This window comes from Scyliorhinus canicula, chromosome 17 (genome assembly GCF_902713615.1).
Source record: "Scyliorhinus canicula chromosome 17, sScyCan1.1, whole genome shotgun sequence".
Taxonomy (NCBI): Eukaryota; Metazoa; Chordata; class Chondrichthyes; order Carcharhiniformes; family Scyliorhinidae; genus Scyliorhinus; species Scyliorhinus canicula.
The window spans coordinates 59,704,949-59,729,462 of record NC_052162.1 but is presented as its reverse complement, the minus strand read 5'-3'; the positions used below and the strand labels follow the sequence as shown (position 1 = coordinate 59,729,462).

Sequence of the window (24,514 nt, the reverse complement as noted above, 5' to 3'; positions counted from 1 at the left end):
GATTTAGAGTACGCAATTCAGTTTTTCCAATTAAGGGGCAGTTTAGTGTGGCCAATCCACCTACCCTGCACATCTTTAGGTTGTGGGGAAAACCCCACGCAAACACGGGGAGAATGTGCAAACTCCACAAGGACTGTGACCCAGAGCTGAGATTGAAACTGGGACCTCGGTGCATGAGGCAGTAGTGCTAACCACTGTGCCACCGTGCTGCCCATCTCCCACATTGTTAATATATTTGTAGAATAAGAAGCATTTTATTCTCCTCCCTTGCACGCAAAAAAGCTAATTGTACAGAGGCTCTTTTTTTTGTCCGCCTAGTTTAAAATGTACCATGCTATGAATAATGATCTCTCTGCTCGGTCATTAGCCTATCCTTTGCCAGCTGCCAATCAGGTATTTTTGATTTTCTTAGTCTACATGTTTGGGCTTTTGCAGTAGTACGGCCTAGGGTGTGGAATTGGTGGGGTTGAAAAACATCAGTTTTCCACACTAGTAAACAGACTATCATGAAACACTGAAATAAGTAAAATATTTTTGAAGATTTCATTTGCTTCTGTGGGTCTTGAGAGCTGTGCTGGGATCACTTGAACAGTTTTTTAATATAGGATCTCTAAGCCATGTCTCTTGTATATAGCCAAACTTCCTTTTTAAATATTTTGATTAAGGGGAACAAGATGCTCCTTTTTTATTGGAGGATTGAAGAAAAAAACCAACAGGCTTGACTGGGCCATTTTAGATTGAGATACTTAATTTGAGATGTTGGTCGTGGCTCAGTTGTTGGCACTCACATCTTGCCTCTAAGTTAGAGGTTTGTGAATTCAGTAGTAACTTCAAAGACTTGTGCACAAATATCTAGGTTGACACTCTAGGGTCATACTGAGGGAGCGCAGGACTTTCAACTGAAGCCCCATTTGCTCCCTCAGAATAGTTTCATGTAGATTTTAGAATTTTTAACTCTGCAAGGACTAACTCTGCTGAGACCTGAGATTAGATCCTATGGCATCTTTTGGAAAATGAGCAGCGATGTTATTGAACTGGATACGGTGATGATATGGCCGGTGAGTGTCGAAAGTTGAGGAATCTAGAGAGCAAATGTGTGCTCCCGATGAGTGGGTGAGACTAGGACAGTTTCTTATTGTCTGTGCCAAAGGAGAATGATAGACTAGGTTGTAGTTTCACGGACTAGGACTCTTCAGGAGGCTGGAGCTAGAACTTGTAAAGAGATTCAGCTAACAATGAGGAGTTGCAAGTTCAGGAAAACTGTTGGGGATTTAAAAAGTTGAACTTAATGTTAAATAGTAATACCTAACTATTTGTTCCTAACAGCATGGCTGGTCCATTGTGACTGTTGATGACTGGAGCCAGCGACTGCAAGCAGGCTCAACTTGCTTTGTATCTATTGAGCATAAGTATAATTTTTAGCAGCTAATGAATCAGCGTAGAAGAATGCTCTCTCAACACCAACTGCAAGTATAGCATTACTTCTGAACACTAAAAATTTAACAGATTATGTCATAAATGAGCCTGGTGTAAGAGTTTTTGATGCATTTTGAAATAAAATGCTGCCATCCACTCAGCATTTTAACATGCAATAGTGCACCGACAAGAGTGCACCAAGTGATAGCTTTAATTTTGAGCGGGCAGCCTGATACCGACGTCTGGTGGCTACCCCCTCACATTCCCCCCCACCCGCCCCACCACCACACAGTGCAAATCCCTCTTTTCCCCTGCTGTAATGTAGGTTTACTCAATAAACCTTACATAAACTTCTGGACAACTTTGTGCTGGACAAGATGCACTACCAACGTCACACACAAAAGCAGCACTATGACCGACATGCCAAATTGCTGTATCCATTAGTGATCAATGACATGGTTCGCCTATGACACTCTGGTGGAGGATGGTCCAACACGGCAGTGGTGCTATGACGCATCTTGCCACGATCGTACATTGTAAAGTACGACGAGGGTGGGCTGTTCAGACGCAATCGACGAGACCTGCTGAAGGTTCCACCTCCTCAACCTGTCTTTCCGACGTTAGATCTGCAGGACTGTATCATGCGACATCCCATGACACCATCAGCCAGGGACCAGATGGACATTAAAACCTCAGGGTCTCCATAACCACGTAGGAGATCGACCCGAATCAGACGAGCGCCCAACCGTTTGAACTTATGAACATTGAACTGGTGCAATCATTGCATTCTTTAATGTATTTGTGCATGACACCAACTGTGTTTGTTCCATTTAGTTACAACACTACAACTATGTAAAAAAAACAAAGAGAAAAAGGAGGATGTAGTGATCTTTACATGGGTATGTACAGAAGGGGTTGATAGGAAATGGAAAGATCACTAGGGGGCAGCACTGGCGGGTATAAACAGAGAAGCAAGCAGCCCTCCGGTCTCTTTGGTGGATTAGACTGTGAGGAGAGCAGAGATTCAGCTCAGGCTGCTGGTGTGGTCGGGCCTAGTTGTCATGTAAAAGGTGTAATCTTTCTACTAGTATAGGTCTTAAAGTAAGAACTCATGCAGTTGTTAAGTTCTGTTACTTAATAAACCTTACATAAATTTCTGGATGACTTTGAGCCTTCTTCTGGAAGCCTCTGCTGTAACTGGATTGAGTAGCACATTTACCTACCACACAGGTAACAAGACAAACTGAGTAATTATTCAAAGTAAGTAACAATGCGGATCCACTATAACTCCCATTTTTACTAGGCTTTAGTTCCAAGGGTCCTGACATCTTGCTCTCCTTTCCCTTTCTCATTTTCACACGTGTCAGGAAGACAAGTCAACACTATTACTTATTAACTGAGGGCATCACAATTGGGCCTGATCTACCCCCACGAGCTGTCTGCAGGTGTCTTTTTCAGAAGGAGATGCTGAATGGATAAACTTGGATTTGAATACTGAATGCTGATCAGGGTGGAAACCACGACTGATAATCCTTTCCGACTGCCATCCCCAAGGACAAGCTAGCCAATTACAATGCCTGCACTGTTGCAGCAGCTGGTATCAGCTAACTCAGCACAGAGCAGAGTTGCACTTTTGAGACCTTGCTGGCCTGCACGGTTCAGTAGACAGTCATCCGTTAAAGTGCTCTATTTTTGTTACTCTCATGCAAAACAGAATTAGTCTGTGTCCCAGTACGCGGTAATGATAGAAAAGGTCTTCACCAGGAAGGTATCCTCTGTTATTTTGCTGCATTGTACCCAGACTGAAAGTTGACCTGTTTTAACAGTGTGATTTCTGGATGACCAAAGCTTGGGTGGAGGGGATGTGGGGGGGGGGAGGAGATTGTTGCTGTCAGGATATTACTGGTTTGATACACTCCTTGAAACAAGATGGCAATGTAAAGCTGAAGGTCACAGCTGCCGTGTGTGTCTGTGTGTGTCTGTTTCCCTTTGTGCCAGGCACTCCTATTGAACCACACCCTAATCCAGTACAAACTGCTGCAGTCATACTGACGACCAGTGCATTCTTGACATTTGGGAGTGGTTAATATTGGCGTGTGATGTATTTTAATTGGGCAAAGGCCACTCCCTGTCTAATGGAGCTTAATGTGGACTTAAAGTCTACTTTGTATCCGCTACAGTGGTGGCTTTCTTCCCACCCCCTGTTTGGTTTTCAGAGAACGGCTTTTTAAAAAAAACACTTGAACTCTGCGACACATCTGTATTTTTAAATAACAGGGAAAATGTTCAATGAATAATCTTTTTGTATCACGCCTGTGTTTTATAATTTCTCGAAAACAAAGTAAAGAGTATGAGCTACGTTGCAGGATGTGTGTTCCCCTTTTTGTTCCCTGTACTCCTGCACATGAATTTTAAAAATACTTTACCGCTTGATTACTGCCTGTACTAACAATTTGGCAAGAGGTGTTCAGCAAGGTCCAAGTTCGATTCCTGCCTCTGCTGAGGTTAAGAGCTACCAGGACTGAGACGTTCTAACCATCAGGATGGACTGAATAGACTGGGCTCCTGTTCTCTGTAAAAGAGGAGGTCGAGAGGATGGCCTGATGGAGGTCGTTAAGGTTCTGAACAAGTTTGATTGGATACACTCAGAGAACATGATACGGAAATCTGAAATGAGGAGCCAGAAATATGAAATAATCAGGGATGGAAATTTTTCCTGAATTATTTATTATTTTTTTTAACTTGAGAATGGAAAGAATGTGGAACCTGTAACCACAAGGAGTGGTTGAGGTAAATAGAACAGATGTCTTTAAAGGGAAGTTCAAGGTAGGAAGGTATGTAAGAATATTTTGATAGGGTTAGCTAAAATTGAGCGGGAGGGGGCTCATGTGGGGCATATATGCTGGTATGGGTCTGTTGGACGAGTGACCTATTTCTGTTTTGTATATTCTCTGAGCTGAGATTGGGGAAAATCACTTCGGGTCTCAGCTCTTGTTTGCTACATGGTGTTTGAAATGACCGGGACAGGATGTGGCCGGTTGATCCCGGGAGAGAGGCCTCTCCTGGGATTCCCGATGGTCGGATCTCGCAAGACGTTGCAATCTGGATCCAGCCCACGATGGCAGAGTTAAGCGAGTAAAAACTCTGCCGACGCAGATTGAACTGGCTCCCGGGTGCTGGCGGCCTTACCAAGGAGACCCCAGCCAGGTGCCATTCAGCACTAGTCCCCACAAACGGGGACCAGGTGGAACGGCTCTTGAGGCAGGTGGGGTCTCCCAGAGGGTCAGAAGCCCCCGGGTGGCTGGTATCAGGCCCCTTCTGCAACGCGAGTCGCATCGAATAGCAATTTGTTTCTAGGCACTGTGAGCGCTGGGAAACTCGTGGCAAAACATACTCGCTATGGGTCTTTGTTTCCTTTTGGGAGAATCGCACCCAGAGTTTCAGGTCAAGGACCTTCCTTCAAAACTCAACTTTCACACGTGTATGTGTGTATCATGGGCTGGATTTTCCATTATTGAGACTATGACCCCACGCCGGTGTGGTAGTATGACTAGAGGTATTACGGTAACTAGCAATGCCGAGACACCATTGGTGGAGAAGGCTCGCTGCTCATTGGTCCAATGGTATGTAACACTAGTCACCCATTGGTTAGAGTTGTAAGGTAGCTCCGCCCTGTAAGGCGGGGTATAAGAGCCCGTGTGTTCCCCACAGCTTCCTTTCTGTACCTGAGCTGCTGGGGAAACATCTTGTCTATTAAAGCCTTCAGTTTCGGACTACAACCTCGCTTCTGTGGTCAATTGATAGTGCATCAATCGGCGTAAAAACGGTGGAGCTTTACTCCTGAAATGCCTGCAAAAAAAGTTAAACAAATTCATTGCCCTGTAAGGGGCTAGCAGGGACCCGGAGTGCAAAAGACCCCCCCAATTGGCTGTGCGCTCAAGCCTCAACCCCCGCATGTTAAATCCCCGGCCGCCTGTAAGGCCCCCCTGGTCTCCGATCCGCCCGCCCCCAACCAGGGCAGCCGCAGTCTCACGTGAGCATCCCGACCGGCAATAGGTGTTTAGTTCCACGTTGCCGGGAACGCGACCAGAGACCCACTGGGCCTCTTTATTTATTAACACTGAAAGCTCTGTTTTTAACTCGCGCAGGAATTGTGAAGGCAGGGGTATTGAACAAGCCTCCGTGACATTAACTGTGTGAGGGCTGGGTTATTTTACCTCTCCAAGGCCTCTCTGGACAGAAAGGGCCAGGAGAGTTGGTGTCTGTGGCCCACTTTCAATATGGAAGGAGGCCCGTTGGGCTCACAAGATCAGCAAAGGTGAGTACTGTTCTTCATCTTGCCAGCCCTGTAAGCAGTGCCTGATTACACACCTCTCATCCCTATCCCCCATCACATTCTTCAGCAAGGACACACTGCACCGCCTGTCTTTCTCATTCTAAACACACTCTTATCTTTTCCTTTGTTCCCTTCACACCCCACAATAATATCAGTCTTTTCTCACCGCTCTGCTCCTTTATCACTTCACATTCAATTCACCCAGCTTTATATTAATTACTTTCCATTCTCTTTCCATCTTACTCGTTTTCCAGCTCTCAGCACGTGCTTGATCTGCATAAATTTTACATTTATCCACATGTCTTTTCAACAGATACTAACTCTTGCTCTCTCTGCTGGACAAATCAGTACATATTATTAGGGGGGGGGGAACCAAATTGAGGGGAAGCATGCGCAGCATTGTAATCCTCATCCATGCAGAAGGAGAGACCTGGTGAGCACCTGGCCTGGGGAAATTGGTGGTGTACCCAAGCAGGGCGTCTACATCTTGCTTGAATATCTTCATTCCTCACCGCACAGGACCTTCAACCGACGTTATACACCAGATACATCAATGACATTTTTTTCCTTTGGACTCACGAAGAAGAATCACTGAAACGACTACACAATGACATCAATAAGTTCTATTCCACCATCAGACTCACCATGGGCTTTCTCCAAAATCGGTTGCATTCTTGGACACACTCATCTCCATCAAGGACAGTCATCTCAGCACTTTGCTTTACCACAACCTCACGATGCTCCACTTCTCCAGCTTCCACCCTAAACACAGTAAAGAAGCCATCCCCTATGGACAAGCCCTCTGTATACACAGGATCTGCTCAGATGAGGAGGAGCGTAACAGACATCTACAGGTGCTGAAAGATGCCCTCGTACGAACGGGATATGGCGCTCGACTCATCAATCGACAGTTCCAACACGCCACAGCAAAAAAACGCATCGACCTCCTCAGAAGACAAACACTGGACACAACCGACAGAGTACCCTTCACCATCCAGTACTTCCACAGAGCGGAGAAACTATGACATCTTCTTCGCAGCCTTCAATATGTCATCGATGAAGACGAACATCTTGCCAAGGTCATCCCCACACCCCTACTACTTGCCTTCAAATAACCGCGCAACCTCAAACAAACCGTTGTTTGCAGCAAACTACCCAGCCTTCAGAACAGCGACCACGACACCACACAACCCTGCCATGGCAATCTCTGCAAGACGTGCCAGATCATCGACATGGGTACCACCATTACACGTGAGAACATCACCCACCATGTACATGGTACATGCTAGTGCGACTTGGCCAACGTTGTCTACCGGGAAAGGATGTCCCGAAGCATGGTACATTGGGGAGACCATGCAGATGCTGCGAGAATGGATGAAAGGACATCGCGTGACAATCGCCAGGCAGGAAAGTTCCCTTCCAGTCGGGGAACACTTCAGCAGTCAAGGGCATTCAGCCTCTGATCTTTGAGTAAGAGTTCTCCAAGGCAGCCTTCAGGAATCGCAACACGCAGAATCGCCGAGCAGAAACCTATAGCCAAGTTCCGCACACATGAGTACTGCCTCAACCGGGACTTTGGATTCATGTTGCATTAGATTCACCCCTCCACCATCTGGCCTGGGCTTGCAAAATCCTACCAACTGTCCTGGCTTGAGACAATTCACACCTTCTTTAATCTGGGATTACCCCTCTCTCTGGATCTGTAAAGACTTAATTACCTGCAAAAGCTCGCATTCAAAGTATCGTCTTGCATCTTTGACTTTGGCTATATATGTGTTTCTGGAACCCACCTCTTCATTCACCTGAGGAAAGAGCAGTGCTCCAAAAGCTAGTAATTTGAAACGAAGCTGTTGGATTTTAACCTGGTGTTATAAGACTTCTTATTGTGCTCACCCCAGTCCAACGCCGGAATCTCCACTTCATTCGTCTCGGCACAGCTGCATCAAAAGTATTAACTTCAACCTGCAATCTCAATACTTACCTGATTGAATAATTTCTCCCGCATATCTAAAGCCTTCTGTCTTCTTTCTTTCAGGACCTTTTCCACAGCAAGAGACTCCTGGACGTTAGGGGGGTTGGCCATGCCAAAAACTGCCCCTTAGTATCCAACGATATACATGTTAGCTGGGGTTACAGGGGAATGGGCCTAGGTTGGGTGCTCTTTCAGAGGGTTGGTGCAGACTCAATGGACTGAATGGCCTCCTTTTGCACTGTAGGAATTCTTTAAAATAAAAATTGGGGGACATTCCCTCAGGGAAAACAGCTCCAGCGCTCCCAGCATCAGCAAAGACAATGGCATTCTACATCGTCTAGATAATGAGCTGAAGGTTTCTGCTGATTGTGTAACAGCTGCTTGCACTAGTAAGAATTCTGAAGGCAAAGGCCTTTGGCAAGCTCTGTTGAAGATAGCAAAACTGAGGGCTTTGCCGTGAGATTAAAACTTCCAGCCTCTCTCAAACTAGCCCTGTGAGGAACTGAAAGGCCTGCCACAGAGTTTGAGCATTATGGCTGTGAGTGTGGATGAGTCTGCTTGCAGCCTCTGTGGTCTCATTTCACATGGCATTGTCATTGTGCAGTCTGTCCCAGGGAGTGTTTTCACTTGGAGTGATGCTGCAGCCGAGCACTCAGATAGAGTTTTTGCAGCTTTAATGAAAGCTCCAAGGCCGCCATGTAGAATCTCGGTTCCACATGGGAGAGTTTGGTGGATTAAATAGACTCTATAAAGGGGCTCTCATCTTTTGCAGTCTGCTCTCCTGGAGGTCCAGGAGGGCAATGAGCCCCTAATGACCTGAAAGTAGCAGTGGCTACTGCCATGGGAGGAGTGTGGGTTGGACACTGTCAGGATATCAACACGATTGCACATTCTCCTCCCTCCTCCCTCCTCAGCCAGCACTCACCATACTACCAGCATTTTGACTGCGTCAGACTGCCCAGCAACAGCTGAGGTGCAGCAATAAGCTCCAAACCCTTGGGTCCAAGCACCCAGAAGTCACTGACCTCAAACATCTCAAGGGTTCCCTCCTAAAGTTCAGCAGCCTTCCACCAACTCTACTCATTCTGCTTGGGGAGAACCATGTGGAAGAACGGTGTAGAAAGCCTTTTTTTAAAGAGAAAAACACCATGGCAAAGGAATGGAAGGCATTTATAATGGTTGGCTTTCAATTAATCATCTTTATCACCTTTAGTACCTTGGTCTGTAGGGTGGTTTTGTAGCTCCTTCAGAGTCTTCATGATTGAAATATTATACAGAAGTTGCCTGAATAGTTTGCATGTTCTTCAGTGCGAGATGAAGGGAGTGGTGAATGATGTAGCAAGGGCTGTTATACCGAGGCCTCCGCCTAAATTCCTAAGGCAGAGATGTGAGAAGGTTCAGCGGAAACACTGAGTTAGGAACTGATCCCATAAATCTCTTGCTGTTTCCTCTCCTATCCCCAGTTCTTCCTTGTCTGACAACAGCCGCTGCTGTCCTCCAAATACTCATTGCAGTGTAATTTTTGTGCCATATGCAGTAGGCAACACAATTTCATGACATTCTGGCTTTGGAATTAGATTGTGCTAGACCTGTTTCGCAGTCGTAAACTGGGTACCTTGGCATCTAGAATGGTGGGCGATGGGCTGATTCCTTATCAGAAGTGTGCTACCCATGGTACCTGTTAGAACTTCTCTGTAGTTGTTCAGAATGCACACCTAAAACTGCAATTGGGACCACTACATTTGCAAATCAGGCCTAAAGTCAGTTTGTGAGGCCCCTTCGTGAAATTGGACTGTGTATGATGACCACAGCAAGCTCTGTGCACCTGTTCAGTGTCATCAGACACTTGACAAACAAACCTGCGGTTCTTAGAGGCTGCCGTCTGAAAGACAGGTTTTAAGTTATCTAATATGAGCATGAATGGCTGGATTTCAGACAGTTGCCAGCTACGTCTCGTGTATCTCCAGAAAACTTTGGTGTTGGCCAATATTACTGCATCCCTGCAAGTGGTGAGCTTCTAAGGGGCCATATGGGCCCCTATAGCTCTCTGATTATGCTCAGGAGGCTGGTGGGTGGATTTTGCTGTGGTCCCCCCACCAATCAGATTAGACCCTGTAGTATGTACTGCACTGAGATTGAGCTTTGTTTCAATTATGGAACAATTTCTAGGCCTCTATCTGGGGCATATTACAGCAATCTCCCTGAGGTGGCACAGTGGTTAGCACTGCTGCCTCACAACTCCAGGGACCCGGGTTCAATTCTGGCCTCGGGTGACTGTGTGGGGTTTGCACTTTCTCCCCGTGTCTGCGTGGGTTTCCTCCGGGTGCTTTGGTTTCCTCCCAAATCCAAAGATGTGTAGGGTACGTGGAATGGCCATGCTAAATTGCCCCATTGTGTCCAAAAGGTTAGGTGGGGTTATGGGGATCGGTTGGAGGCATGGCCCCAAGTAGGGTGCTCTTTCGAAGGGCTGGTGCAGGCTTGATGGGCCAAATTGATTCCTTCTGCACTGTAGGAATTCTGTTCTGTGATTCTATGGCCTAGCCGTCTAAGTTTGAGTAGTTGCACTGTGGTTCTTGAGGATTCTTGTTGGATGTTAGCTTTGATTGTATCTCAGTTTGGTGGCAGAGTAATGTCATCAGCCAGCTCGCCAGGAGGTATGCCATCTTTCCCAATACCGATTGTCACATTTTTCACAGGGTTGAACGGTGGGGATGATTGAACATAATAACAATATGGTTGCTTGTTGGGTGCTGGATCTAGCTTTGTAATTCTTTGATCATTGACAGTTGTTGCATTTCCAGAATGAATACAATTTTCATTTGTGTATCAACTTGAAGCACAATCAGTTACTTTTAAGTTCACCCTTTGATTTCCAGAAGTGTTGCGTAAGGGGGTTCGAGACTAAGTCTGTACTTCAGGTGAAGTAAGGTGAAATAAGGTCGGGGGAGGGGGAGGGGGGGGGGGGGGGGGGGGTGCGGAGGGAACGGGGAAGCAGGCTGTGTAGACATGAAGGTTTTAACATGCTACATTTTGAAGTTATTTATAGTGATGATGGGAAATGTTACTGTAATGTGGTAAGCAGGAATGTGGAGTTAGTTGCCGAATCGTGTGTGTGGATGTGCAGTACAGATTTAAAGATCTAATCTTGAGGCATTCCAGTGCCACCACTGGTGGGAGAATGTAATTACCGCAGGGTATGTTTACTCATTTCTCTTTCAAATCAAAAATTTATAATGAAAGATGTTGACACAAAATGTGGCAACAAGCAGCAAAGTTGCAGACGCCATCTGTTTACATGTGTGATATTTTCATACATTATGGTTGGTTTACCAAAGTAGGATATAATGTTCTATGTTCATAAATGGAAATAATGAATAAATTAATGAATATTGACATGATGTAATATGTGATGATAGAGTGTGCAGGTATACAAGATGCACAAATCAATTTGCAGCTCATTAAAAGCCAGTCAATGATACTTGTGGCCTTGGGTTTGGGGAGTGGGGGTGAGGATGGGGGTGGGAAGAGTTGATTTTTGCTACTTTGAAGGCGTGTTACACTGGTACACATTGAAATCTGGTCCATTTGTGTTCAGTACCAGCTGGAATAGAGCACTGAGCATTTGCTCCTATGATACCGCACGTGGTTATAACTGATGGGAGAGGAAAGTACATTCCTGACAACAATTCAACACGTGTTCTGCTGCCTGCCTGTCCCTGATTTTCAGTTTTGTGGTTTAAAAGGAATTTGCCTTTTAATCAGCTCCTTGTTCATAGCTTAGGAAATGGCAAAAGCAAATATTCACTTTCTCCTTTTTTTTTAAGACCGGAATTAATTTAAGTCAGTCTGATCCATTGAAAAGGAGGGCAGATTGTAGTTTGGCTGGCACAGCTGGTGATTGGAGATTTCCAGCATGTATTAGTAACACCCATAGTTTGGTTTATAAAAGAATGTTTGTGCCATGCATTAACCAGATTAACCTTCATTGTTTGTAAAAATGTAGGGGGTGATTCTCCGAGCCCCGCGCTGGGCTGGAGAATCGCCGCAACCGCGCCCCAACGCCGGCGCGCCAGTCTCCGAGGTGCGGGGAATCGGCGCCATTTGCGCTGGCGTGGTGCTGGCCGCGGGCCGTTGGAATCGGCGGGGCCACCTATTCCCCCGCTCGAATGGGCCGAGCGGCTGCGCCGATACGACAGAGTCCCGCTGGCACCGTTCACCGCTGGTCGCTGCCGGTGGGAACTCTGCGTGAACGGTCTGGGGGGGTGCCTCTGATGGGGTCTGGTCCGCAATCGGGGCCGACCGATTGGCTGGCTGGCCTCTCCCCCACCCTTCACCCCTCCCCCCCCCCAACCCGGGCGTACTTTCTGGCGCAGCCGGCCCCTGAACACCCGGCCATGTTGGTCGGGGCCGGCGCGCTAAAGAAGTCCCCCGTGCATGTGCAGGATTGAGCTGGCCCAACTACGCATGTGTGGGTTGGCGCGGCGCCCATTTGGCACCGCGAAAGGACGCTGGAGTGGCGTGAACCGCTCTAGCGCTGTGCTGGTCCCCTGTGGGGGCCAGAATCGGTCGTACCCGGGCCCGGTGGCTCCATATTGGAGAATCGCTTTTGACCGATTGAGGTTTTGCTGTTTATAAAATTGTTCTACCATTGGTTGGTTATTGACAAGGACAGAAAGCAATCCAGAGTAACCATAATTAATTGGAAGAGGGGCTTCTTCATTGAAGTTTGACAGGCAAAATTGTTAACGGGCTGAATTTAAAGAGGAGATAGTTTGGGTATCGTCAAGGTACATCCCCATGAGGAGGACACACACAGCAAACCAATTCAGACTCCGGAGAGAGATCAAGAGTAATATGAAGTAGAAAAAGTGTGTGCATGACAGCTCGTCAGGTAATTGATACAAGTGAGAACTGGGCTGAATATATAAGGGAGAAGCAAAGCAAGAGCATGTGAAGAAACTGGCAGCTAACATAAAGGGAATCTAAAAGTCTTCTCTGGCCATATGAATAGTGAAGGATGGTAAAGGGGGAAGAGGTGCCAGTTAGGGTCCCAAAAGAGGTTTTGTGCATGGAAGCAAGTTGCATGGTTGAACACATTCTCTACAACTGTCTTTATCGAGGAAGAAGGTGCTGCCCAAGTCAGTGAAAGGGGTTGATTCACTTGATGGGCTAAACATTGATAACACAGGAGGTAATAAGTAGGCTGGTTAAGTCACCAGGACCAGATGAAAGATTTCCATGGATACCGAGGGAAGGAAAAGTGGAAATTGTGGAAGCACTGACCATAATCTTCCAGTCCTCCTTGGATCCTGGTGTTTTGCCTGAGGATTAGAGAATTGCAAATGGCTCACCCTTGTTCAAAAAAGTGTAAGAATGATCTCAGCAACTACTTATTGTGAAATTCTGCCTCCTGGTTCTAGAATCCTGGTTCTAGAATCCTCAACAAATCTACCCTGTCCACTCTCTTAACTCTTAAGTATTTTACAGGTTTCAATGAGATCATCTCTCATTCTTCGAAACTCTGGAGAATACAAGCCCGGTTTACCCAATCTCTCTTCATATGACAGTCCTGCCGTCCCAGGAACCAGTTTGGTTAACCCTTCATTGCACTCCATCTGAGTTTTGAGGTCAGGGGACCAAATCTACACACGACTCCAGGTGCAGCCTGACCAAGCTTCTATATAATTGAAGCAAGACTTCACTACTCCTGCACTCAAATCTTCTTGTGATAAAGGCTAACATTCCATTAGCCTTCCTCATAGTTTGCTGTACCTGCAGGTTAGCCTTCAGTGACTGGACAAGGGCACCCAGGACCCTTTGTACATTTGAAACTTAGGACCGAAATGAGGATACATTTCTCAGAGGGTTATGAACCTTGACAGAAATTTTGTTTTTAAAACATCCTACTGTCACTGTAGGGTTCATTGGTTCTGTGCACTGTATAATTGCTGAATGGGATTCAGGGATTGATTGCCAGGGATTCTGTCAAGGTTCATAACCCTCTGAGGGGTGGAGGGCATGTGGGGCCATAGGGGTAACCCTCCCCCCCCCCTGAATAATTCCCACAATAAAAATCCCACCCTTGTCGACACTTGGTCCCAAGGTGGGCAGACCGAACTGGGCATTTTCCCGTCTCCTGCTACCTTGGCTCGAGGCTGAAAATCCAGCCCAATACTTAGAAGTATTGCGAACTGTAAAGAAGATAGTGATAGCTTCTAGAGAATGTAGACCAGGCTGGTGGAATGGAGAGTTACATGGCAGATTAAATTTAATGCAGAAAAGTGAGAAGTGATATATTTTGGTGGGAAAAGTAAGGAGAGGCAATGTGAAATAAAGGATACAAATTTAACTTAAAAATAGAAAACGCTGCAAAAGCTCAGCAGGTCTGGCAGCATCCGTGCAATTCTAAATTGGGTTCACGAGCAGAGGAACCTGGTGGGTATGCGCAAATTATTGAAAGAGTTAAAGCAGGATGTGAAAGTGGTTAATAAATCATATAGGAGCCTGGGCTTTATAAATAAATGCATGAAAGTAATGATAAACCTTTATAAAACGCTCTTTTAACATCAACTAAAGTATTTTGTCCAGTACTGGGCAGCCACATTGGAAAGCATGTGAAGGCCTTCAAGAAAATGAAATGAAAATCGCTTATTGTCACAAGTAGGCTTCAAATGAAGTTACTGTGAGAAGCCCCTAGTCACCACATTCCGGCACCTGTTTGGGGAGGTTGTTACTGGCCTGCCTTGGTCTGCTTTCAAAGCCAGCGATTTAGCCCTGTGCTAAACCAGCCCCTAAACCAGAGAAGGTGCAGAAAATTCCTCCATTACGTGGATAAATTGGAGAAGCTTGAGGTGGTTCTCCTTGGAGAAGGGAGGTTGAGAGGAGACTTGATAAAGTTATTTAAAATCATGTGACGCCGGGACTGAATATATAAAGAGAAACTGTTCCCTTTGCTGGGAGGATCAAGAACCAGAGGGCACTTATTTAAGCTGATCGGTCAAAGATGAGGAAAAACATTTTTATGCAGCGAGTGGTTAGGATCTGAAATGCACTCCTGAAGATGCAGGTTAAACTGTCTTTCAAATGTGAATTAGACAATTACCTGAAGAGGAGATAATAGCGGGGCTAAGGGGAAAAGGCAGGGGAGTGGGACCAGGTGAGTAACTCTTGCAGTGAGCTGGAATGGGTGAGCTGGAATGGGTATGATGAGTGAATGGCCTCCTTGTGAGCTGTAATTATTCTATGATTCTCTATGGTGTCTAATTTAGTAATTTAGGATTATTTTTCAACAAAAAAGCTATCTCTTGAAGCCAGAGGGACTTTCTTTAATAAATTAGTATCACTCTCAATGCATGAAAGCAAAGATGTGAAATTGTAAAGCACCTTATTATTCAGCAGTGTACATCAGTGCTTTGCTATCAATTAAGCACCTTTTAAAGTGCAATCATTATTCTGTGGGCAAACTAAGGAGGAACAAGTCCCAATAGCCCACTGGAAGAATTCAGAAAAATGTAGATTTTGCTTGTTTAAGACATGATACCCGTCAACGTTTGTGGGGCAAAACCATTCCAAGCATTGCCTGCTAATGCTTCTTCAGTTTTGTTTTATTATTAATAATAATCTTTATTGTCACAAGTAGACTTACATTAACACGGCAATGAAATTACTGTGAAAATCCCCTAGTCGCCACACTCCGGCGCCTGTTTGGGTACACAGAGGGAGAATTCAGAATGTCCAAATGACCTAACAGCATGTCTTTCGGGACTTGTGGGAGGAAACCGGAGCACCCGGAGGAAACCCACGCAGACACGGGGAGAACGTGCAGACTCTGCACAGACAGTGACCCAAGCCAGGAATCGAATCTGGTACCCTGGAGCTGTGAAGCAACAGTGATAACCACTGTGCTGCTCCCTTTGGTCTGTTTTTCTCGGTTATTAGAATTACAAAATACTAGTTCTCAATTGAAGTCAAATTCTTTTTCTTTCCTTAACTGCTCCTTGTTGTGATTTCCTAATATTTCTGATTAAACCATTAGTTTAAAACAGATGCCATTAATAAGAAGGAACAGTCACCAAAGTAAAGCCTCAATGCAGACTCCCTAAACAAATACATACAGCAAATTTCATCAATGGATCTCAACCCCACATCTGAAGTTTGGAAGATGATACATCTTGCTGATTTTCTTCTGCATTGTCTAAGTGCTAATTCTTCATGTGCAAAATTAGATGATGTCTAATTTTGTGGGGGGCACGGCAGAACAGTGGTTAGCACAGTTGCTTCACAGCTCCAGAGTCCCAGGTTCGATTCCTGGCTTGGGTCACTGTCTGTGAGGAGTTTGGACTTTTTCCCTGTGTCTGCGTTGGTTTCCTCTGGGATCTCCGGTTTCCTCCCACAGTCCAAAAATGTGCAGGTTAGTTGGATTGGCCATGCTAAATTGTCCTTAGTGTCCAAAAAGCTTTGGGTTGGTTGGGACTACTGTGTTATGGGGATAGGATGGGGGTGGGGTTAGGCAGGGTACTTTTTCCAAGGGCCGGTGCAGACTCGATGGGTCGAATGGCCTCCTTCTGCACTGTAAATACTATGATTCTATGTCTATAAGTCGCTCTCTCACACTGTTTCCAGCAGATACCAGTGACAATCTTGTTGGATTTCACCTTTCGCAGGTCCACGGGTCACAAAGTCAATTCTAGAACCTCACCAGCTGAGGTTGCTAATGCTGCATTGATTCAGATTGAATCTAGCACCTTCTGGTTGTTATGATGTAGTGCCATGTCACCGGTGCCAGCGGGCCTTTCAGAATTCTCTGAATAGATTTTTATATCGGATTTAATGCTGAGCAGACTTGTAACATTTATATTGGTGTAACGTTTCCTGTTGTGCATTGGATTTTTGTTGGTCCAAACTATGTTAATGCAGGTTGAGCAAACTTACTCTTTGAGCTGCGTTCAAATTTGAGGCTAATTTTAACATTTAATAAGCGGCAATGTAGTTTGAGTGGGTAAAGAGCAAGATCTTTGGATGGTAATATTTTGGTAACATTTGTAAAACAAGTTTGGTTGGTGTTGGGTGGAGTGTGCATGCCAGAATCCAATAAAATCTGGAAATGTGTAGCAGGCCTATTTTGAGAGCGAGTCGCACATAAAATTTAAAAGATATATATTTTTATCCAAACAAAATTTTCATTATTACAAAAACAACAACAATACAACAGATCCCAACCCCATATTATTCCCGAAGTCCCCACAAAAAAACAAAACCTTAATCAGACTAAAAAAATACAACCCTCCCCACACCTCCCCTCTAGCTGATGGTGACCAGTTCCCTGAAAAAGGAGACAAAGGGTTGCCACTTCGAGTAGAACACTTCCGCCGCCCCCTCATGGTATACTGAGGGGGTTTCCTCCATCAGGTCCCCCAATCCTCAAGCTCCATACTTTTCTCGTCTGATGGATGGGGTGAAGACCGATTTGAAAAGGTGGGATGCCCTCCCTTTGACCTGAGAGGGAAGGGTACAGACAGTGAAGATGAATGTTTCCCCCGAGGTTTTTGTTTTTGTTCCAGGGTCTACCAGCTTTCTTCCTAAGGCTTTATTTTGCAGGGTTGACATACCCAAAATCTTAACCAGTTTTTCTCTTTCATATGCTGTTGGGGCCCTGACACATTTGCAGCATTTACAGTTTATATCTTGGACGAGGTGAAACGGTAACAAACTGAACCAACATGATTAGACTGTGCCAGTGTTTGACATCACAAAATCTCTCCGAGATCTGAATGCTGTGTGCTAACTTAGTAAGGCAGCCTTGGGCTGGGATTTCCTGCCCCCCTCCCCCTCGGCAGCGGGTTTTCCCAAGGCAGAGGTGGTGAGCAGATGACTGCCAGTGGGATCTTCCAGTCCTGCCAAAGTCAATGGTCATTTGCGTAGCTCGCTTGCCCACCGCTGGGCAACCCGCCATGGGGGTAAGGGGGAAAATTGGAAGATGCCACCAGCAGGAAGGGCCGGAAAATCCCATCCTTCATGTTCTTATAGTTTTCAGGCTTGGTGACTGTAACAGTGTCTGCTGGAGGAAGAATATTTTACCCGTAAGTCAGATGTTTACTTGAATGATGCTTGCTTAGTCTGTGGAAACATTTGCATCATGCTGTGTCAGCTTGGTTCAGTTGTAACACTCTCTTGGATTTTAAGTCAGGAGGTTATGGCTTTCAGTCCCATTCCAGAGACTTGAGGAAATAATCTAGGCTGTGACTTCAGTGCAATACTGAGGATGTGCTGCCCTGCTGCAAGTGTTGTCTTTTGGATGAGATGCTACACCAAGGGTCCCTCTGCCCTAACTTTCAGATGGGCATGAAAGATCCCATGGCAGTATTTTGAAGAAATGCAGGTGTCCTGACTAATATTTATCTCTGAAGCAAAATCATTGAAACACCATCTGGTCATTACCAAATTGTTATCTAGGGGCCTTACTGTGTACAAATTTCCTGCAGCAATTTGTATATTAGTGACTGGTATTTCAGAAATATTTTTGAGTGTCTGCAATGTGCTCTCGGATACCCTGAACTCATGAAAGGTGAATCCTGAAGACAGATTGAAATTCAAATTCTTGATCTACTATTCCTATTTATCTCACTTGCTGTATTGACTCGGGTAAATAGTGCTGTGAAGATATGGCTTCAGTGTGATTGCTCGGCTCAATTTGTGTATTTCGACACATTATGGGGAAAATTGCACTGAAGTCAATTGTGTTGTATTATAGGACAATTATTTTGTGATATTCTCAATTCAGAATGCTATTGCCTACCTATCGTCAGCTATCCTATTTAAAAAGCAAAACAACTGAGACTGGCAGAAAGCTGAAGGTGAAGATTTCAGGTTGTGAACCTTTTATCAAAACATTTGGATGAAGGGGCCACATCCAAAATATTCTCTCCTTTGTTCTCTCCTGAGGTGCTGACTGGCCTGTTGAACCTTTCTGGTGTTTTCTGTTTTTGTTTTTAACATTCAAACTTCAATTTAGACATCTCTCTCTCTGCGACAATAACTACTCATACTTATTTAGCATCTTTGACGTAGAAAGATAACCCAAGGCCCAACAAGATTTGAAAGAATAGGAGGGGGAAATTTCCACCGGGGGTTTCCTTGCTTGTAGAACATAGTACAGCACAGTACAGGCCCTTCGTCCCACATGTTGTGCCGACCATTTAGCCTAATCTAAGATCAACCTAACCTACACCCCTTCAATTTACTGCTGTCCATGTGCCTGTCCAAGAGTCGCTTAAATGTCCCTATTGACTCCACCACCTCCGCTGGCAGTGCATTTCACGCACCCACCACTCTCTGTGTAAAGAACCTATTTCTGACATCTCCCCTATATCTTCCTCTAATCACCTTAAAATTATGTCCCCTCGTGATAGCCATTTCCGCCCAGTGAAAAGTCTCTGGCTATCTACTCTATCCATGCCTCTCATCACCTTGTACACCTCTATCAAGTCACCTCTCTTACTTCTTCACTCCAGTAAGAAAAGTCCTCAAGATTTTTTCATAAGACATGCCCGCCAGTCCAGGCAGCATCCTGGTAAATCTCCTCTGCACCCTCTCCAAAGCATCCACATCCTTCCTATAATGAGGCGACCAGAACTGGACACAATATTCCAAGTGTGGTCTAACCAGGGTTTTATAAAGCTGCAGCAAAACCTCGTGGCGCTTAAACTCAATCCCCCTGTTAATGAAAGCCAACACACCATACACCTTCTTAAGAACCCTATCAACTGGTGGCAACTTTGAGGGATCTATGTATGTGGACCCCAAGATCCCTCTGTTCCTCCACACTTCCAAGAATCCTCCCTGTATTCAGCATTCAAATTCGACCTTTCAAAATGAATCACTTCACATTTATCTAGGTTGAACTCCATCTGCCACTTCTCAGCCCAGCTCTGCATCCTGTCAATGTCTTGTAACCTGCAACAGCCTTCGACACTATCTACAACTCCACCAACCTTCATGTCATTGACAAACTTATTAACCCACCCTTCCACTTCCTCATCCACCCTATCATTGATGAAGGGCCACAGAAACCCCAGATAAAGGTTAGCTTCTCCAAGCTTTTTGCAGCTATTCAGCTGAAGTTACGATGGACAAGCCGAAACGCACCTATGGAAACTCAAGATATTTAGGACTGTACAGTTAGATGTTTTGCACAACCCAAGTGAACATAGTATGAAGGTTTCAAATACCCACTTCGCTGGAAAAGAAACTGGTGATGATGACATTGGATTTATACCGAGATTTTAGTAAATCTGGCTGTAGTTGAATGTGTTTTAAAATCAGTGCAAATCTTCTGTTAACATGGGCATTTTATTCAGTAGTAAATCTGACTTAGATTTAAAAGATATCAGCATCAAATTCTGCTGTGAATATAAATCTGCTGTAAATGAGTCCTAGGTGCTGCATGGGTTTCACTTTGCAGGCGCTCTGAATGGAGTTGTGACAAAGCTCTGTTCTGAGTATGCCTCCTGGTTTCCAGGCAACAGCCTTGTTAAAGTAGTGACCTCTGCAACATTTGTTGACATCCCATTGGCAGCCCTGTGTTCTTATCTGTGCTGGGCCAATGTGGCTGATGCATACAGAGCAGCTGAGATCAATGTCCCTTGGGCACAGTGTGCCGAGTGTAAACAATAATGGAGTCACTTCAGCTGCCAGTGTAGTGAGGAACTCTTCTAGTTTCCAAATGAACTTTTTCACGACCACCCCCCCCCCCCCCCCCCCCCCCCCCCCCCCGCTTTTCTGAAGGTGCTGACCCCTGCTAGAGCACATTTCTGCACAACATAAGCTGTCTTCAGTACCAAATGGTCATTTATCTCGTCGGTCCAGACAGTCAATGTTGGCAAACGAATCTGCAACAGAGGGCAAAATGCCCAGGAGGAATCATTTCATCTTTGGACAGTCACATGCACTTTTTCATCAAAAAATTGGGCAGAAGATTGCACTCGATCTGATATTTAAATCATCCTATTCCCATCCTCCCTCAAACTCCGAAGTGTTGAAGCCACTACAATTTACCGAGTGTAGAGGGATGGGTGTGGGGGCTAATCAGGTAGTCTCCTCTGCTAAGGTTGGTGTTCAGTTGCTCGAGAGTTGGTGTGGTCTTCACTCTTCCAGTGTGAGTGGTGAGTAATCCATTGCACACTTGTCTTGAACCTTGCTTGCTGGAGAGATTTGGAGGAAACAGGAAGTTGAGCTATTCATGGCAGGGTGTCTAGTCTCTGCCCGCTTTAGTAGCCATGCTGCTGGTGTGACTGGTCCAATTAAGGTCCTGGTTAATGGTGACCAACAGGATAATGATGTTGGGGTGTTCAACAATAGTGGCATCATTGAAGGTCAGGGAGCAGTGATTTATCGACCAGGAAACGAGTATAATTTATTAAGTACTGAAGCATGAGTATCTGTGGGGCGATTCTCCGAGCCCCGCGCTGGGCTGGAGAATCGCCGCAACCGCGCCAGGATGGCCCAACGCTGGTACGCGATTCTCCGAGGTAGCGGAGAATTGGCGCCATTTGCGCCATCGTGGTTGGAGTGCCGCCGGCCGCGAGCCGATGGAATCAGCGGGGCCGCTGATTCTCCGGCCCGTATGGGCTGAGCGGCCGCACGGATATGACAGAGTCCCGCTGGCGGCGTTCACCCTGGTTGCTGCCGGCGGAAACTCTGCGCAATAGGTCGGGGGTGACCTGTGGGGGGAGCAGTGCGGCACCGTCCCGGGGGGGGGGGGCTCTGATGGGGTCTGGCCCGCAATTGTGGCCCACCGATCGGCAGGCTGGCCTCTTTCCCCCCACCCCACCCCGGGCATACTTTCCTGCGCGGCCGGCCCCTGAACACCGACGCCATGCTGAGTAGGGGTCGGTGCGCTGAATTTCCCCCGCGCATGCGCAGGTTGGTGCGGTGCCCATTTGGCGCCGGGAAGGGAGGCGGGAGCGGTGTGAACCGCTTGGGTGGTTTGGGAGAATTTGGGAGAATTGGGGTAATCGCCCCCCCCCCGGTATTTAGTTTCCCATACTGGGTATGTGCAGAATCTTAACATATATACAAAAAGACACAAAGTGGGCTCGAGAGGAGCTGATTGCATCATACTTCAATTAAATTATTTGCTGATATCTTTGGGTTTAGGTGGAGGAAGAGGAATTAGTCTGATTACTCTTTTGATCTATAATTATCTTCAAATAGCTAATTTCTATTCAATTCTTTTCTATTTTACTTTATTGTTCATACATAAATCAATTCTGGGTACATTGCTTTTTCATTAAAATTATGTATAGCAATAAAACAAAAGAAAATTGTCCTATTGCAGAGTTCTAGCTTTAAATAAAATATGTGAATAATTATTCTAATGCATTAAAATTATCTATCCACTAATTTCATCCTGAGTGCATATCCTCAACCATACATCAAATTCCTGTCCAAAGTCCTTTATAAAGAATTTTGTGTTCAAGAACCGATTAGTCCTGCATCTTAGGGATTGTTGGCTTTTCCCTGAGTGCATCCAAGAGTAATATTAGACAAGGGGTGATTCTCATTGTTCATTTAAAAAAAATGTCATTAAAGGGCAATTTTAGCTTGCCGAATACACCTACCCTGCACATCTTTGGGTTGTGAGGGTGTGACCCACACAAACACTGGGAGAATGTGCAAACTCCAGACGGACAGTCACCTGGGGCCGAGATTGAACCCGGGATCTCTGCTGGCTACTAAAGCGAGCAGAGCTAACCACGGTGCCGCCAGCATTTGGATATTAAACTGTACATGATAGCTCCACATTTTGTGCTGTCTGGCTGATCCTGACACAAATTCCAGAAAAGTGTTTCTTTTAAAAAAGAAATATTTTTATTCTCCTTTTTCACATTTTCTCCCAAATTTACACCCAACAATAAACAACAATCAGTAACGAATGTAATGTCAATCCCCATATCAATAACACCGATCCCATTCTCCCACCAAACCCCCAAACATTAGTCCGCATGTTAACATAAACAAATGACAAAAAGGAATCCGGAATCACCCATAGTCACCATTAACATGGTGTCCCCCCCCCCAGTGTTCAATGTAATCAATTCCCGAAAGTGCATAATGAATAATGCCCATGAATTGTAGAACCCTTTCATCTTCCCCTTGTAGAACCCTTCCATCCTTCCCCTCACAGAAAACTGTTTCTAATTGGCTGGTGCCATAGGGAGGCAGAGAAAATCAGTAAGGAGGGTAGAAATTGCAAGGAGAAAAAAAAGCGGTGGATGCCATTTACCAGATGTTCACGCCGGCGTGAAATTTCGGTCCCATGCCGGCGCAAGGGTTTCCCGGTGACGAGAGGTGTTGACAACGGCGGAACCGGTAGATCCCGCTGGCGGACCACCTCTGCCGCTCAAAAACAGGCAGCAGGCTGGTGGTAAAATCCCACCCCATACTTCTGCACTGATTTTATGTAGTGGACGAACCCGATGCCTGCTAGTTGGTTGTGGGCCAGAATAGGAGAGTTTGGCTTCTGGATTGGTTGAAGGCCCATATTTTAATCTATACTGCTGTGTTATATATGGTAATGGAGGCCGTTCTGCCCATTGTTCTCATTAGTGCTGGTAGTATCCGGCCAGAAACAAATACTTAGGCACAAGTGTGATTAGAACATCTAATTTGATCTGGAATATAAGGCAAGGTGCAATTGTCCCACACAGTCTTCATGGAACACATGTCTCCAGGTCAATATTTGATGTGTCCTTCAGGATTCAAACAGAGACTTGCCGCTGCTTAATGAGTTGTCCTGCTGGCAGCTGACTGTTTTGGTTGAACTGCGGAGAGAATAAATCTTCGGCAGCATAGCAAGTGTTAAATTTCAGAAACTGTTGCAGAATGTCCTCATCTTTATCTTCCAGTGTCATCATTATTTGGTCACTGATTGGACTGTGTAAACGACTACAACAATTTTCCTAGTTCTTCCTATGCATGTACACACAACACACATGTTGGAAAGGGAAGGATCTATGTATTTTAAAATTGCCAAATATTTGTGTATTTTACATAGATTATAAATCCAGCCTATTGTGCTGCTATTAATGCAGCCACACTTGTGCTGTTCAATGGACAGGACATAAATGCTAAGTCAGGTGAGTTTTCTGATTTTGTACCGCCAGCAGTATATGCCCCGAGAAACGGTTGTTAACCAAAATAATCACATCACATTGTTTTTTTCACATCCTGCTGTTAGACTTTGAAAATTGGGGACTGCATTTCTTTATTTTTTGGGAAAGGGGTGTGATGGGGTAGTGAGGTGGGGCGGGGGTGTGGTGGTGGTGGCGGGGAGGTCATGCCATCTATTCATTCCTCATTGTCTGTGAATAACATTGCTTGAGGGAATGAGGCCTCTCTTTATTTCCGCTCTGTTGGAGCACCAGTGTTCTGTATGCACAGGGCAGGGAGGCAGCTCTTCCCAGCAATCTGTGTAACAGCTGGACCTCTTCTGCCCTGCAGTAGTAAATTAGCAGCCTGCACTCCACCCTAGAAGAGGGTGGAGCCAGCAAACCTCCAGCAGTCGACACCTTGAGATTGGAAGCTGCTTTAAATAAAAATCAAAATGGGCAGTCAGTCTGTGGGCTATGTTCTTAACAGGAGAAGGTACTCTTTTAAAAAAAAGAATCCTTTTAATTTACTCGCTTTGTCTTCTGTCTGGGTAGAAGAAGCTGTTTGTGGTTGTGAGTTCAGGAAATAAAACTGTTCTGATAGCTTGTTTTTCTTCCCACCCCTCCCCCACCCTCTCCCTC

At 45.5% G+C, this 24,514-nt stretch overlaps 1 protein-coding gene across 9 annotated transcripts in view; it reads left to right on the top strand.

The window, feature by feature from the left end:
* LOC119951340 (Krueppel-like factor 12) overlaps nucleotides 1-24,514 on the top strand; it is a 210,150-nt gene that overhangs the window by 62,301 nt on the left and 123,335 nt on the right. For 2 of the 9 annotated variants that reach the window (XM_038774466.1, XM_038774463.1), the window contains exon 1: nucleotides 24,208-24,368. The exons of 5 other annotated variants lie outside the window; for them this stretch is intronic. The gene's annotated coding sequence lies outside the window, so the exon portion shown is untranslated. Of the gene's footprint in view, nucleotides 1-1,348; nucleotides 1,467-24,207; nucleotides 24,369-24,514 lie in introns of those variants that run through there. 2 more of the 9 variants (XM_038774464.1, XM_038774467.1) reach the window with 2 other exon arrangements.